The sequence below is a fragment of the Hypanus sabinus genome, chromosome 4 (genome assembly GCF_030144855.1).
Source record: "Hypanus sabinus isolate sHypSab1 chromosome 4, sHypSab1.hap1, whole genome shotgun sequence".
NCBI lineage: Eukaryota > Metazoa > Chordata > Chondrichthyes > Myliobatiformes > Dasyatidae > Hypanus > Hypanus sabinus.
Window position 1 is genome coordinate 84,785,444 of NC_082709.1, and position 14,514 is coordinate 84,799,957.

The following is a 14,514-nucleotide window of genomic DNA, read 5'->3' on the forward strand; positions in this document are numbered from 1 at the left end:
AATGCAGAAAGGTATGCAGACATGGTCAAGAGGTTCAATTGTTGTTCCGATCAAACATCAGAATGGGGAAGAAATATGATCCAAGTGACTTTGATCATGGAATGAGTGTTGGCGCCAGAGTGGGTGGTGTGAGTATCGCAGAAATTGCTGATATTTTGGGATTATCATGCACAGCAGTCTCTTATCACAGGGGTTCCCAACCTTCTTTATGCTGTGGACTCCTACCATTAACTGATGGTCCATGGACCGCAGGTTGGGACAATTCTGCTCTGGGGTTTACAGAGAAAGGTGCAAAAACAAACAAAATCTAGTGAGCGCCAAGTGAAACAGTGTTACTCTAGGGCCAAGGTGCAAAACACAATACCAACAGTCACACACAGCACAAGGCACAGGTAGAGCAGATAAGACAGCAGTAAAATAGAGCCACACACAAAAAAAATCCAAATCCCTGAGTCCATGAATGTTGCAATTATCTGCAGATGAAAACAATCCAGTTTGCTTCCACCGGGTGAATACTGCATGGTGGCACTTGCACCACCCTGGCTGCCACACCACGCGCCTCCAACGCCTCTCCCCGCCTGGTTGACAAAAGCGACACCATGGCTCAAGGCCACACAGCTCCCCTGTCGCTGGTCTTCCCGATTAACCAGTGAACCAGTCTCGCAGCAGTGATGTCCAAGAGGGTCTTGCGATCACAAGAAACGTGACCAAGACAATCTCTCACTGCTAGACTGCACACCACATCCACACACAGACTCAGACACATCTCTGTTGCAGGCAGCAGCAGGACCCGCACCAAGACCAGCTCCTTCAGTTTTTGCACCAATGAGCAACTTGCTGATCGGGCAGACCTGCAGTACTTTAAGCTCCTAATGTCCAGCAGGGTCTTGCGATTGTAAAAAATATGATTAGAAAAAGACAATAACATCTTTGGTTGGCCCACAGAAGCCTCTGCGCTGAGTGAGTCTTACTGGAATTAAAGTAGCCACTGAGTGTGTATGTTACATAGAACATTAAAGCACAGTACGAGCCTTTCATCTCACACTGTTGGACTGTGTAAGTTAATGAGGCTGTTTAGAAGGTGTGTTGGCCATTAGTCAGGGATTGAGTTCAAGAGCCATGATGTAATGTTACAGCTCTACAAAACCGTTATTGCACCATTCTTGGCATATTGTGTTGTGTTCTGGTCACCTCATTATAGGAAGGATGTGGAAGCTTTTGACAAGACGAAGAGGAGATTCATCAGGTTCTTGACCTGAAACGTCGACTGTTTATTTTTTTCTATCGATGCTGCCTGGCTTGCTGAGTTCCTTCAGCGTTTTGTGCATATTACTTTGATTTCCAGCATCTGCAGATTTTCTCCTGTTTACCAGGATGCTGCCTGGACTATTCATTTTCTTGCAGGCATTTACAAGGTAATTGGAGGAATACGATAGAATTTACCAGAAAATTATAGAAAATAGAACATCACAGCACACTACGAGCACTTTGTCCATGGTGTTCCTCCTACATGGCTCTCTACTTCTCTATCATCCTTGTGCCCATCTAAGAGTTTCTTAAATGTTCCTAATGTATCTTCCTCTACCACCTCTTCTGGTAGGACATTCCACACACCCAAGTCTTGCTGTGTAGAAAACATATCTCTCACATCTCCACCCCAATACTTTCTTCCAATCACCCTAAAATGATGCCTCCTTGTATCAGACATTTCCACCCTGGGAAGAAGTCTCTGGCTATCCACTCAATCTATGCCTCTCATAATCTTATACACCTCTATCAGAATCCCCTCTCATACTCTTTCTCTCCTGATAGGAAAGCCCCATCTTGCTCAACACACAAGATAAGATCCCTAATCCAGGCAACATCCTGGTAGATCTCCTCTACAACCTCTCTAAAACTTCCACATAAGAACATAACAAATAGGAGCAAGAGTAGGCCATCCGGCCCATCGAGCCTGCCCCATCATTCATTATGGCTGATCTGTCCATAAACTCAGCTCCATCTACTTACCTTTTCCCCATAACCCTTAATTCCTCTACTATGTAAAAATCTATCCAACTGTTTCTTAAATATATTTAGTGAAGAAGCCTCAACAGCTTCCCTAGGCAGAGAATTCCACAGATGCACCACTCTCAGGGAAAAACAATTCCTCATTCCATCCTAAATCTTCTCCCTGAATCCTGAGGCAATGTCCCCTAGTTCTAGTCTCACCTACCAGAGGAAACAACTTCCCTACTATCTTAACCATCCTGTAATGAAGGAACCAGAACTGAGTCAATATTCCAAGTGTAATCTAATCAAGGTTTTATAGAGCTACACCATTCTTGAACTCAATCTCCCAACTAATGAAGGCCAGCACACCATACATTTCTTAGCAACCCCGTCAACTTATGTGGCAATTTTGAGGGTTTATGGATGTGAACCCCAAGATCCCTCTATTTGTCTATACTGGTAAGAACTCTGCCATAAAACTTGTATTCTGCCTTCAAATTTGACCATCCAAAGTGCATCACTTCACACTTTTCTGCCACTTCTCAGCTCAGCTCTGCATCCTATAAGTGTCCCGTTGTAACCTATGACAACCTTCTACACTATCCATAACTCCATCAACTTTCATGTCATCTGCAAACTTACCCACTCTCCTCATCCAAGTTACTTATAAAAGTCGCAAGCCATTCACAGAAAAATGTCGATCAACAAAGACTGACAGATAACCAATGTACAAAAGACAATGTATTGTGCAAATAAAAATGTAACACTGAGAAGATGAGTTACAGTGTCAGGAAGTTGTAGATTCACTTCAGAGTTGTGATGAGTGAAGTTATCCACACAAACCTGGACAGGGCAGACCAATGAAGAACAACAGCGTCTGCTAGCCAGATCCCACTCTGCACCATGCTCCCAAGTCTCAGCCTCAAGATGTCCCACCCCTGGATCTAACCGTCCACCCACACCTTTCAAGGTAGACAACCTTCACAGCAACCCTTTCTGCATCAGAAGTCCTGCCCACAAGATGGGATAAAGACCCACCACATTGCAAAAATCCTGCATATTTACCAATCAACCCACTGAGAAACTACAGCACAGGAACAGGCTCTCTGGCCCTTCATGTCTGTGTCGAATAGAATAGTCCTAGATAGAGTGAACATGGAGAGGATGTTTCCAATACTAGGAGAGTCTAGGAATACAAGACACAGCCTCACAATAGAAGGAAGTCCCTTAAGAACAGAGATGAGGAAGTATTTCTTTAGCCAGAGAGTGATGAATCTATGGAATTCATTGCCACCAATGGCTGTGGAGGCCAAGTCATTGGGCAGGGTGAAAAGCTGTGACCCTGCTGAACCTCACATCACAGCGCTGAGCGGTATTGCACCCATATCGTACTGTCACAGTACTTTATATTTGTGTGCTGTAGTACTTACTTTTTATTCTCAGTTATTCTGTAAATAACACTATTCTTTGCATTTCTGGTTAGATGCTAACTGCATTTCAACTGCTTTGTATCTGTACTCGGCACAATGACAATAAAGTTGAATCTAATCTAATCTAATATTTAAAGCAGAGGTTGATAGGTTCTTATTCAGTAAGGGGGTCAAAGGAAACAGGAAGAAGGCAAGAGAATGGTGTTGAGAGGAAAAATAAATCAGCTATGATTGAAAGGCAAAGCAGACTTGATGGGCAGAATGGCTTAATTCTACTCCTGTGTTTTATAGTCTTATATGTTAAAAGGTCAATATAACATTGTGGCCCAAAGGTCCTGTACCATGTTGTAATGTTCTATGTTCTAAATAGTTTCTGTGTGTACATGATCTACTGTATGTTCCTCCATGGGTCCACCTAACAGTCTGTTAAACGCCACTATCGTAACTGAGTCTACCACCACCACTCTTGGCAGCCTGTTCCAGGCACCCACCACTCTAGGGGTGAAAAAATGTCTGGTACATCACCTTTCTACTTTCGATGTGGAAGCTTTAAGGAGGGTGCAGAGGAGATTTACCAGGATGTTGCCTGGATTACAGACAGTGTTCTATGAGGATAGGTTGAATGAGCTAGGACTTTTCTCTTTGGAGCAAAGGATGAGAGGTGACTTGCTGTACAAGATAAGAGGCATAGTTAGAGAGTGGACAGCAAGAGACGTTTTCCCCAGGGTGGAAATGGCTAATACAATTTTAAAGTGACTGGAAAAAAATATAGAGGAGAGGTCAGAGCTAAGCTATTTTGTACAGAGAGTAGGGAGTGTGGAGCATGCTACCATGGGTGTTAGTAGAGGCAGATACATTAGGGTCATTTAAAACTCTTAGGTAAGCAGATAAATGATAGAGAAATGAAGGGCTATTTGAGAGGGAAGAGGTAGATTGATCTTGAAGTAGTTTAAAAGGCTGGCACAACACCGCAGGCCGAATGACCTATGCTGCATTGTGTGTTTTACGTTCTAACCTAACCCCCTGTGTTAGCTACACAGTGACAATGGGTGTTGGGGAGGTGACATTATTAATCAGCAAGTTAGTTAGGTACCACACTGGAGTCACTAAGAAGACACCAGAAGCAAAGTGGAGGTACAAGAGCCTGAAACTCCCACTCAACAACTTAGGAACAGCTTCTTTCCCTCCACCATCATATTTCTGAACAGTCTGTGAACCAATGAACACTACCTTGTTATGTTTCTCTCTATTTATTAATTTTCATAAACAATTTCAAGACATAGATCAGTGATAATAAATCGGATTCTGATTCTAAACTAGTAAATTTGTTTATTGTCAAACATACCAAAGTCTGTCTTACACAATATCCATACAAAGTAATTCAGTAGAAGGACAGGTGATCCTTATATCCTCAGAAGGATCAGAAGTGGAGAGAATGAGCAATTTCAAGTTCCTGGATGACAATATCTCAGGAGGACCTAAACTGGATGCAACAGATCAATGGAGCTATAAAGAAGGCAAGACAGCAGCTATATTTCACCAGGAGCTTGAGGAGATTTGGTTTATTAACTATAACACTCAAACTTCTGCAAATGTACAGTGGAGAGCATTCTGACTGGCTGCATTGGTGGGGGTTCCTGCACAAAATCTGAATAACTTGCAGAAACTTGTGAAATTAGTCAGCTCTATCATAGGTACCAGCCTCTGTAGTATCCATGACATCTTCAAGAAGCAATGCCTTAGGAAGGCTGTGTCCATCATTAAGGATCCCCACCACCCAGGACATGCCCTCTTCACACTGTTACTGTCAGGAAGGAGGTACAGAATCCTGAAGGCTTCAGTGATTCATGAACAGCTTTTTCCCCTCTGTCATCTGATTTCTAAATAGACATTGGACCCACAAACACTACATCATTACTTTTTATTTCTGTTATTTTGCATTACTTATTTTAACTTAATACTTAATGTAATTTTTTTCTCTATATTTACCATGTATTTCATTGTACTGCCGCCATAAAGTTAACAAATTTCACGAAATATGCCAGTGATATTAAATCTGATTCTGATGTTCACTCCTCAACACCAAGAGACAAACAGCGAGCAGGAAGGAACTTGTTAGAAACTCATCCCACTGCTCAAGTTGAAATTGAATGGTTTTGAAAGGGGAGCAGTGTGTTAGTCAACAACTTGAGATTGTTGGATGCTTTAATAGCACACAAAAGCAGGGTCAAAGAGGAAGGTTTTAAAATGCCTTTACAGCAGAGAGGAACAGAGGGAGTTCCAGAGCTCAGGGAAATGTACCAGAGGTAAAGATCAAGCTTGGAGAATCCCTCAAAAAGCAGAATCACTGTCAATGATTACCCTTCAGTCGATCAGAGAAGCCATCTAAGTTGTGTAATAATTTCTATTCACATGACCAAGAACATCACGAACAAGTGATAGGTAAAGATAGGTTGAGCAAGGTTAGGGCTTTCCCAGGGTGGAAATGGTGAATTTGAGGAGCCATAATTTTATGGTATTTGGAGGACAGTACAGGAGTAGTAGAGGCATTGGTGTGCTTTCTTGGCCATGTTGGGCCAGACTAGGATAATGGTGATGCTCATATCTAAAAGTTCTCAACCTTACACCACTGATGTAACCCAGGAAGACATGCACTGTCCCCTTTTCTGTAGTTCTTTTCTGGTACTTTACAGCACCAAACATTAGCAGCCACTTATCAGCCCACACCTGTGGGTTGCTGTACATCTTGATGCAGACAGACATAGACCGCTTCTTGCACTGAGGAGTTAGGTAAGAACTGATCATTGTGCAACCATCCACATGAGGATCAATATTTCCATTTTTGACCTCATGAAGTTCAGGAAGGTCACTGATGAATCTGCTGAAGCCATATAAGCCTAAGTCACTGTTCTGAGGAACTCCTGCAGTAATGTTGTGAGGCTGGGATGACTGATTTCCAGAACTTTGAGCGGTGGCAAATCGGAGATCAGAAGCCTGAGAAGACAACCCATTAAGCAGGAAAAGGCAGCGACTCTCAGCAGTTTGCTGCTTTGAGCTGCAACAATCCGCATATTGGATTGATTGGCAAGAACAAATTTAAGCGGAGTGGCCATCATTGGAATGGTCAGAGTTAGAGCGGAGATCTTTTAGGCTGTAGCTCTTCGAGGATACAGCAAGAAGAGGCTTCAGTGAGAGAATGCAAAAAAGCTGTAGGTAGCATTCTCTCCACCCCCACCCCAGTTTATTGTTTGTTCTTCTTCAGTTAGAACAGTAGAGATGCCAGCAGGGATAGAGGAATGCTCCTCTTGCAGGACGTGGGAGGGCAGGGAGACCTCCTGTGTTCCTGATGACTACACCTGTGTAAGTGCATCCAGCAGCAGCTTCCAACACTACACTTTAAGGAGTTGAAGCAGGAACAGGATGAACTCTGGATCATGTGGCAGGCTGAGTGGGTGATAGATAGGACATAGAGAGGTAGCTACAGCCTAGATGCAGGACACAGGAAACTGGGTGACAGTCAGGAAGGGAAAAGGGTTAAACAGCCAGCGGAGAGTACCCCTGAGGCCATCCCCCTCAACAATACCACTTGGATACTTTTGGGAGGGTTAACATAGCAGAGGAAAGTCATAGTGGTCAGGTCTCTGGCACAGAATCTGGCTCTGTGACTCAGAAGGGAATGGGGAGAAGAGGTGAGCTGTTGTGATAAAGGATTAATTAGTTAGAGGAACAGAAACAAGGTTGAAGATAAGATTCCCAGATGTTATGTTCCTCCAAGGTGCCCAGGTCTGGGATATCTCGGATCAAGTCCTCAGCTTTCTTGAGTGGGAGGGTGAATAGCCAGCAGTTGTGGTCCATGTAGGTACCACTGACATGGGTAGGATGAGTGATGAGGTTTCTGAATAGGGAATTAGTTGCTAAGTTAAAGGGCAGGACCTTCTGGGTTGTGATCTCAGGATTGTTACCTGTGCCACCTGCTAGTAAGGCCAGAAATAGGAAGATTATACAGTTTAATGTGTGACTAAGGAGTTGGCATAGGAGGGAGGGCATAATAATTTTGGATCATTGGGCTCTCTTCCAGGGAAGGTATAGAAAACTGGAGGGGGGTTAATATTCTAACAGGAAGGTTTGCTAATGCTGCACGTGGAGTTTAAACTAGAGTTGCGGGGTATGGGAACCAGAGTGCCAAAACAGTTAGTGGAGAGGTTGTGGAGACATACATTGGTAAAACCTCAAATTCAGGAATCAAAAGATTGAGCATGGTGTAACTAGTGTCCTGAGCTGCACATATTTCAATGCAAGAAGAATCATAGGAAAGGCAGATGAGATCAGGGCATGGATCACCAGCTGGAATTATGATACTGCGCCACTAGTGAGAGGGTTGCAGGAGGGGCAGGTCCAGTAGCTCAATATTCTGGGGTTTTATTGTTCTAGAAGTGACTGAGAGGGAGGAATTAGAGGAGGAGGGGTGGCATTACTAGTCAAGGTAACTATCACAGCAGTGTTCAGTCAGAACAGACTACAGAATTCATCTAGTGAGGCATTATGGGTGGAACTGAGAAAAAATAAAAGTGTGACTATGTTAACGGGCCACCCAACAGTCTGTGGGATTTAGAGGAACAAATTTGTGGAGAGATCACAGACTGTTGGAAGAAACACAAGGTTGTGATAGGAGATTTTTATTGACTGGGTCTCCTGTACTCAGGAAAGTTCCTTTAATCAGTATGTAGAAATCCCAGCAAGAGAGTGGGCAACAATTGATTGCTATTAAGTGACAGAGCAGGTGACAGAAGTTTGTGCAACTGGACACTTTGCATCTAGTGATCACAATGCCATTAGTTTCAAAGTAAATATGCAAAATTACAAGGTCTGTTCCACCTGTTGAGGTTCGAAACTGGAGAAGGGGTAATTTTGATGGCATCAGAAAGTATCTGGCAAGTGTGTATTGGAACAAGCTGCTTTCTGGCAAAGGTGTTCTTGTTAAGTGAGAGGCTTTGAAATGCAAAATTTTGAGAGTGAAAAGCTTATATTCTGTCAGAATAAAAAGTAAAGATAACAGATGCAGGGAACTTTGGTTTTCAAAAGACATTGAGACCCTAGTTAGAGAAAAAAAAGAGATGAGATGAATAACAGGTATAGGCAGGTAGGAACAAATGAGGTGCTTATGGAGTGCAAGAAATGCAGGAGAACATTTAAAAGAAAAAATAAGGAGGGCTAAGAGGCATGAGGTTGCCCGAGCAGACAAGCAGAAGGATAATTCTAAGGTATTCTACAGATAAGTTCAGTGCAAAAGCATTCCAAGGGACAAAATTGGTCTTCTGGAAGACCAGAATGGTATTTCATGTGTAGAACCAAAGGAGATGGGGGGAGATCTTAAGTGAATTTTTTGCATCTGCACTTACTCAAGAGACAGACACTGAATTTATAGGATTGGAGGATAGTCAATACTGCTCTGCTGCTTAAGAAAGCCTCTAAAAATAAACCAAGAAATTATTGGCCAGCAAGCCTGTCATCAGTAGCGGGAAAGTTATTGGAAGGTATTCTCTGGGACCAGATATATAACTATTTGGATAGACACAGACTGAAATAGTCAACATGGCTTCCTGACTGGTGGTCATGCTTAAACAATCTTAAGAGTTTTTTGAGGAAGTTACCAGGAAAGTGATGAAGGCAAGGCAGTGGATATTCACTACATGGGCTTCAGCAAGGAATTTGTCAAGGTCCCGCATTGGTCAAGAGGTTTCAGTCGCTTGGCATTCAAAATGAGGTAGTAAATTGGATTAAACATTGATTTTGTGGGTGAAGCCAGAGGGTTGTGGTAGATGGTTGCCTCTGACAGGAGGCCTGTGACTAGTGATATCATGCAGAGATCAGTGCTGGGTCTGTTGTTGTTTGTTATCTCTATCAACCAACTGGATGATAATGTGGTTAACTGCATCAGCAAATCTGCAGGTGACACCAGGATTAGGGATGCAGAGGACAGCAAGGAAGAAGCTTGCAAAGTGATCTGGATCAATGGAAAAATCGTACATATATTATTTCTACTTTATATAGGCTGTGTATTTTTATAGGTTATTTGGTAGCTTCATAGCTTAAAGGTTACTGGAAAGAGAGCTTCTGCCGGAAGTGATTTTCAAAATTGCCGGCACAACGACAATGTACCTTACAGTAAGAGTTAAAACTCCACTTTAAAACAAAGCTGTGTCATGAAACCAAACATGCAGCATAACGGAGTAACAGACAACTTAAACAACGTCCCAACAAAAACTCCTGTGTCACAGCAGGCTTTCCCCATTTTATATCTGTTGGACCAGGCCATCACATGACCTCACATGGCGGGAAAATACATCATGCCACCATCACAAGACCATTTGTAGAGGTATACAAATTTATGAGGGGTATTGACAGGGTAAATACAAGCAGGCTTTTCCACTGAAGGATCAAAATCAGGTTCATCATCAACGGCATGTGATGTGAAATTTGTTAACTTAGCAACAGCAGTTCAATGCAATACATAATATAGAAGAGGAAACATAAACAAAAATAAAAATAATATATAAGCAAATCACTTACAGTACAGGTGTCCCCCATTTTTCAAACATTCGCTTTACATCAACTTGCTGTTACAAAAGACCTACAATTAGTTACCTGTTTTCGCTAACAGAAGGTGTGACAAAAAAAGGCAGCGTGCGCCGAGCAGCCGAGCTCCTCCCCCGGAACTGCATTCTAACCGGCATTGCTTAAACACGTGCCTGTGAGCATTGTGCTTTATGTCGATTTATTTTGTGCATCTGTTAGCAAGATGAATTCTAAGGTATCAGAAAAGCCTAAAAGAGAGCGTAAGGGTGTTACACTTAGCATAAAACTAGACACAATTAAGCGTTTTGATCATGGTGAACAAAGTAAGGACATAGTGAGTTTGGCTAAGGGTTTGTGGAAGTTGACGAAGATGATGTTGATGAGGTTTTGGCATCCCATGACCAAGAACTGACAGATGAAGAACTAATGAAGAGGATGATGAAGAGGAAAGGATAACAACTGAAGCTGAACGCAGTAGCAAACGTGAAGATGTCCAGGAACTGAACGGGAAGCAATTGCATGAGATTTTCACTGCGATTGACAACGCTGCAATGATTGCAGAAAAGCATGACTTTAATTTTGAAAGGGTACGTAGGCTTAGGGCAAATTTGCAGGATGGTTTGAGTGCTTACAAAGAACTGTATGATAGAAAAATGCGAGAGGCTAAGCAGTCAAGCATACTGTCGTTTTTCAAGCCTTCCACATCAGCCACAGCAGACGACGAAACTCGACCTTCGACACTGAGGCAGGCAGACATAGAAGAAGGTGACCTGCCTGCCCTGATGGAATCAGACGACGTTGAGATGACACCCCAGTCTCCTCTACCTCCCACTATCCCAACCTCCGACGACTCAGCCTAACACACCACCATCAGTGTGCTTGTTCTCTTCTTGATTCCAGTAAGTGAAACTACACTGTACGTACATTATTTCTACAAAGTACTTTATATAGGCTGTGTATTTTTATGTGTTATTTGGTAGCTTCATAGCTTAAAGGTTACTGGAAAGAGAGCTTCTGCCAGGAGCGCTTGCGTCGTGTGTTTCCGCCGGGAGTGTTACTGAGAGCACTTGCGTGAGATTTTCGCTGCGGTGGACAGTGCTCCATTAATTGCAGAAAAGTATTCCTACATTATATAGGCTGTGTATTTATCAGATCATTCCTGCTTTTACTACATGTTACTGTTATTTTAGGTTTTATGTGTTATTTGGCATGATTTGGTAGGTTATTTTTTGGGTCTGCGAACGCTCACAAATTTTTCCCATATAAATGAATGGTAATTGCTTCTTCACTTTACAACATTCCGGCTTACGAACCGTTTTATAGGAACGCTCTACCTTCGAATAGCCGGGGAAACCTGTATACGTATATTGAATAGATTAAAAAAACGTGCAAGAAACAGGAAACCTGTAGAGGTAGTGTCCAGGAATTGGATAGCAGAAGGAAAGAAGCTGTTCCTGAATCACTGAGTGTGTGCCTTCAGGCTTCTGTACCTCCTACCTGATGGTAACACTGAGAAAAAGGCCTGCCGTAGGTGCTGGAGATCCTTAATAATGGACGCTGCCTTTCTGAGACGCCACTCACTGAAGGTGTCCTGGGTACTTTGTAAGGTAGTACCCAAGATGGAGCTGACTAGATTTACAACCCTCTGTAGCTTCTTCTGGTCCTGTGCAGTAGCCCCCCCCCCCCCCCCGCCATACCAGACAGTGATGGTATTTGAGTTATGCCTAGCCACACAGTCACGTACATATAGAGAGTAGGGCAGTGAGCCAAGCACATACCCCTGAGTGTTGATAGTCTGCGAGGAGGATATGTTATCACCAACCTTCATAGATTGTGGTCTTCTGGTTAGGAAGTTGAGGATCCAATTGCAGAGGGAGGTACAGAGGCCCAGGTTCTGCAACTTCTCAATCAGGATTGTGGGAATGATGGTATTAGATGCTGAGCTATAGTCGATGAATGGCATCCTGACATAGGTGTTTGTGTTGTCCAGGTGGTCTAAAGCTGTGTGGAGAACCATTGAGATTACATCTGCCATTGACCTATTGTGGCAATAGACAAATTGCAATGGGTCCAGGTCCTTGCTGAGACAGGAGTTCAGTCTAGTCATGACCAACCTCTCAAAGCATTTCATCACTGTCGATGTGGGTGCTAACGGGCAATAGTCATTAAGGCAGCCCACATTATTCTTCTTTGACACTGGTATAATTGTTGCCTTTTTGAAGCAATGGGAACTTCCGCCAATAGCAGTGAGAGGTTGAAAATGTCCTTGAATACTTCTGCTAGTTAGTTGGCACAGGTTTTCAGAGCCTTACCAGGTACTCCATCTGGACCTTCCACCTTGCGAGGGTTCACTCTCTTTAAAGACAGCCTAACATCGGCCTCTGAGACGGAGATCACAGGGTCATCAGGTGCAGCAGGGATCTTCACAGCTGCAGTTGTGCTCTCCCTTTCAAAGCGGTAGTGAAGCATCGCTGCCATTCATGCTTTTGGGAGGTACTACAACCAGAGATCATGGGTTAAGGTTGAAAGGTGAAAGGTTTAAGGGGAATATGAAAGGAATGCTCTTCAATCAAAGGATCATGAGAGTGTGGAATGAACTGCCAGGACAAGTGGTGTATGTGAGCTTGATTTCAACATTTAAGAGAAGTTTGTGTAGGTACATGGATGTTAAGGTCCCAGTGCAGGTCAATGGGACTAGGCAGTTTTAAATGGTCTGGCACAGAATAGATGGGCTGAAAGGTATGTTTATGCGCTGTACTTTTCTATGGCTCAATGACCCACAACACGTAGAACATAAAACATTGAACATGGAACAGCAGCACCAATCTCTGTTAAAAAAAACTTACCTTGACATTCCCCCTATACTTTCCTCCAATTGTATTAAAATTATGCTCCAAAGGTAGTCATAGTCGAAGGGTGGTAGTGGGGACGAGCTCCCACTGCCAAACAAATGCTCTTCATGGCATGCGTTTCAAACAGCCTCTGACAACCAAGTCCAACTCCTGGCCTTCGTGTGTAGCATAGTTCTTATGCCCGGTGGAGCTGTTCTCACTGACAGGAGAAGGGGCAACGGTGGGCCACTGGCACCTTAAAGCTGGTTGCTCTGGGCAGATGGGGCTCGTTAACCACAGATGGTAGCTCATCTAGGAGGGGGAAAACTCTGATTTCAAACCTCTGCTGCCTTGCAGCTATACCCACTCACAGGAAAGGCTTTGAGAGGAAACCCCGAGGAAAAATCCGGAGTCGGAGTCCTGAAGGCAGCTGACTGCCGTACCCAGCACCGGCCGGCACGGCAACTCCTGAGATGCTGCTGGCACCAAACTATATCAACTTTCGTCATTCCTTTGGACCTGTCATCGGCCCTGGAGAAGCCACTCCCAGTGACTACCAGAGGCGCAGTACCCATGGTCAACTATAACTGATGAGGCCACACATTAAAATTATGCCCCCTCATGTAGCCATTTCCACATGGGACAAAATCTGTGGCTGTCCATACAATCTATGCCTCTTATCATCTTATACAACTCTATCAAGTTACCTCTCATTCTCCTTCAACTGCAGAGAGAAAAGCTCTAGCTCACTCAACACAAGACATGTTCACTAATCCAAGCAGCATCCTGGTAAATCTCCTCATCACCCTCTCTAAAGCTTCCACATCCTTTCTATAATGAGACAACCAGAACTGAACACAATATTTCAAGTGTGGTCTAACTAGTTTTATTGAGTCCATAAGACAATAAAACATAGGAGCAGAATTAGTCCATTCGGCCCTTCAAGTCTGCTCTGCCATTCCATCATGGCTGATTTTTTTATTATCCCTCTCAACCCATTTCTCCTGCCTTCTCCTCGTAACATTTAACACCTTTACTGCTCAAGAACCTATCAACTTCCGCTTTAAATATACCCAATGACTTGGTCTCCACAGACATCTGTAGCAATGAGTTCCATAGATTCACTGCTATCTGGCTAAAGAAATTCTTCCTCAGCTCTGTTCTAAATGGACGTCTCTCTATTTTGAGGCTGTGGCCCCTGATTCTACTATACTCTTCCACTATCAGAAACATCCTCTCCACATCCACCCTATATAAGCAATTCAGTATTCAATAGATTTTAATCAGATCCCCCTCATTCTTCAAGACTCAAGTGAGCAGAGGTCCAGAGCCATCAAACACTCCTCATATGTTAATCCTTTCATTCCCAGAAACATTCTCATGAACCTCCTCTGACTCTCTCCAATGCCAGAACATCACTTCTTAGGTAAGGGGCCCAAAACTGCTCACAATACTCCAAGTGTGGTCTGATCAATATCTCTAAAACCTCAACATTACATGCTTGCTCTTATCTTCTAGTCATCTTGAAATTAATGCTAACATTGCATTTTTCCCTTCCTACCACAAATTCAACCTGCTAGTTAAGCTTTAGGGCATTCTGCACAAGGACACCCAAGTCCCTTTGCACCTCTGATTTCTGAATTTTCTCCCCTTTTAGAAAATTGTCTACACCTTTATTCCTTCTT

The 14,514-nt window shown here is 43.3% G+C and overlaps 1 protein-coding gene across 7 annotated transcripts in view; it reads right to left on the bottom strand.

The window, feature by feature from the left end:
- dnajb2 (DnaJ heat shock protein family (Hsp40) member B2) overlaps nt 1–14,514 on the bottom strand; it is an 83,664-nt gene that overhangs the window by 10,450 nt on the left and 58,700 nt on the right. The window lies entirely within an intron of this gene.